The sequence below is a fragment of the Bison bison genome, unplaced genomic scaffold (genome assembly GCF_000754665.1).
Source record: "Bison bison bison isolate TAMUID 2011002044 unplaced genomic scaffold, Bison_UMD1.0 scf7180017864289, whole genome shotgun sequence".
Classification (NCBI taxonomy): Eukaryota; Metazoa; Chordata; class Mammalia; order Artiodactyla; family Bovidae; genus Bison; species Bison bison.
In genome coordinates this window covers 206,748-209,625 of record NW_011494861.1, presented here as the reverse complement: position 1 = coordinate 209,625, position 2,878 = coordinate 206,748, and positions in this window count along the sequence as shown.

Here is a 2,878-nt window from a genome sequence, read left to right as displayed (position 1 = left end):
TGTACTTCTGAAGCCTAGCTTGAAGGATTTAGAGCATTACCATGCTAGTATAGGAAATGAGAGTTAATTTTATGGTAGTTTGAACATTCTTTGGCATTGCCCTTCTTTGGGATTGGAATGAAAAGTGACCTTTTCCAGTCCCGTGGCCACTGCTGTTTTCCAAATTTGCTGACAGATAGAGTGCAGCACGTTAACAGTATCATCCTTTAGGATTTTAAATAACTCAGATGGAATTGAATCACCTCCATTAGCTTTGTTCATAGTAATGCCCAATTGACTTCACACTCCAGGATGTCTGACTCTAAGTGAGTGACCACACCATTTTGGTTATCTGGGTCATTGTTTTTTTGCAGCTGGGTATTCTTGCTGCTACTTCTTAATCTCATCTGCTTCTGTGAAGCCCTTACTGTTTCTGTCCTTTATTGTGCATATCCTTGAATGACATGTTCATTTGATATCTCCAATTTTCTTGAAGAGATCTCTGGTCTTTCCTGTTTTATTGTTTTCCTCTATTTCTCTACACTGTTCACTTAGAAAGGCTTTATCTCTCCTTGCTATTCCCTGGGACTTTGCATTCAAGTGGGTTTATCTTTCCCCTTCACCCTTGCCTTTCACATCTTTTCTCAGCTATTTGTAAAGCCTCCTCAGACAAACACTTTGCCTTCTTGCATTTCTTTTTCTTTGGGATGGTTTGGTCACCACCTCCTATAAGTTACAAACCTCCATTCATAGTTCTTCAGGCACTCTATTCACCACCCCCACTGTATAAGGGATCTGATTTAGGTCATACTTGAATGGCCCAGAATTTTCCCTACTTTCTTCAGTTTAAGCCTGAATTTTGCAATAAGAAGCTCATGATCTGAGCCACAGTCTGCTCCACAGGTCTTGTTCTTGCTTTTTTGCTGAGTGTATAGAGCTTCTCCATATTCTGTTGTAAAGAATATAATCAACCTGGTGTTGACCATATGTTGGTATCCATGTGTAGTCTCTTGTGTTGTTGGAAGAGTGTTTGCTATGACCAGTGTGTTCTCTTGGCAAAACAGCCTTTGCTCTGCTTCATTTTGTACTTCAAGGCCAAACTTGTTTGTGTCCAACTCTTTGTGGCCTGCCAGGCCTCTCTGTCCGTGGGAATTCCCAGGGAAGAATACTGAGGTGGATTTCCATTTCTTTCTCCAGGGGATCTTTCTGACCCAGTGATCGAACCCACATCTCCAGGACTGGTGGGCAGATTACCACTGCGCTACCAGGGAAGCCCCTATATATATAGTTCTGGCTCCTATGGAGTCACTGCTTTGCCCTGGGTCGCAGTGCATGTGAAATCTTGTGTGTGTCCTCCAGGAGTGGAGTCTCTGTTTCCCCCAGTCCTGTGGAGCTCCTGCACTCAAGCCCCACTGGCCTGCAAGGCCGATGCTCTGGGGGCTCCTCCTCCTGATGCCAGGCCCTCAGGCTAGGGATACTGATATGGTCCCCCTGATATGGGGCTCAGATCTCACTCCTGATGGGGAGAACCTCTGTGATAAAATTACTTTCTAGTCTGTGAGTTGGTCAACTGCCAGGTATGGGATTTGATTTACACAGTCAAAGGGCCCCTCCTACCATCACATTGAGACCTCATCTTTGGATGTAAAGTATCTTTTTTGGTAGGTTCCAGTCTTTCTTGTCAATGGTCTTTAAGCAGTTATTTATGATTTTGGTGTTTTTATGAGAGGAGGGAAGTTCAAGTCCTTCTACTCCTGCCACCTTGTCTGGAATTGAAGGACTGCTTTTAGTTTGGATGCTTGCTGTCTTTTCCAGCAGTGTGTGCTTGGTGCCATCACCTTGGTATTTGGTGTGCAAGCACAATGCACAAAGGCCCATGCACACTCCCAGTAAGCAGGGACCATGATCAGGACCCCCTCCCAGGCCTCCCAGGGGCAGCAGTGGTCCATGATGTCCCGGGACAGCAAGGCTAGCAGTTGGCACTTGCTCCTGTGTCTCTCAGTAGCAGTGACAGCCTGCCTACTCCCAAGGAGAGCAACTGGTGCCTGCTCATGGGTCCCTAGTTATGGGAGTGGCCTGTGCCCATCTCTGGAGCCCGTAACAGTGACAGCAGCTTGCACCTACCCCCAGAGCTCATGTTAGGTGGTGTCTTGTTGCCCAGGTAGAGGAAACAAAGCTCCCCTATGGTGGTCCTGCCCCTCTTCTAACGTGCCCCCCCTACCCAACAGTGGTGTCTTGCCTCTCTGGCAGGCCCCGGCCTCCTCTGAGTGCACGATTAGTCGCCACTCTCCAGCCTCATCAGGCTGTCTCTACACCGCCAATCCCTCTCTCTCTGGGTCTGACTCTGAAGCCCGAGCTTTGGCACCTAGCCTCACCACACCAACAGATGAGCATGTCAGCCAGGGTACACAGGGCAGAGGTGTGAACCATCTGTGCAGGTCCTTCCACTGTAACCAGTTGCTGCACTCTTCCTCCAAGGCTCTGAAGCTCCCCCTCCATCTAAGTTGATCTCCCTGCAGGTGAGGGGACTTCACAGCATGGGGGAACCTTTCTTCCTTCACATCTCCCTCCCTAGGGTGCAGGTCCTGTCCCAATTCCTTTCTCCCTCTTTCTTCTTTTGTCCTACCTTGTTACATGAAAGGTTTTTTGCCTTTTGGAAGTCTGAGGTCTTCTGCCAGCATTCAGTAGATGTTCAGTGTGAATCATGCCACTCGTAGATGTGCTTTTGCTGTATTATGGGAGGAGGTAAGGTCCACATCCTACTCCTCCATCATCGTGATTCCTCTCCTGTAACTGTTGACTTTTAAGGGTGTTGAGTTGAAATGGTAAAAGGGAAGTCCATCTTTCAGCCACTCTTGGAAGTCAAGGACAAAGACAGGAAGCACTGTCTTTGCCCTAA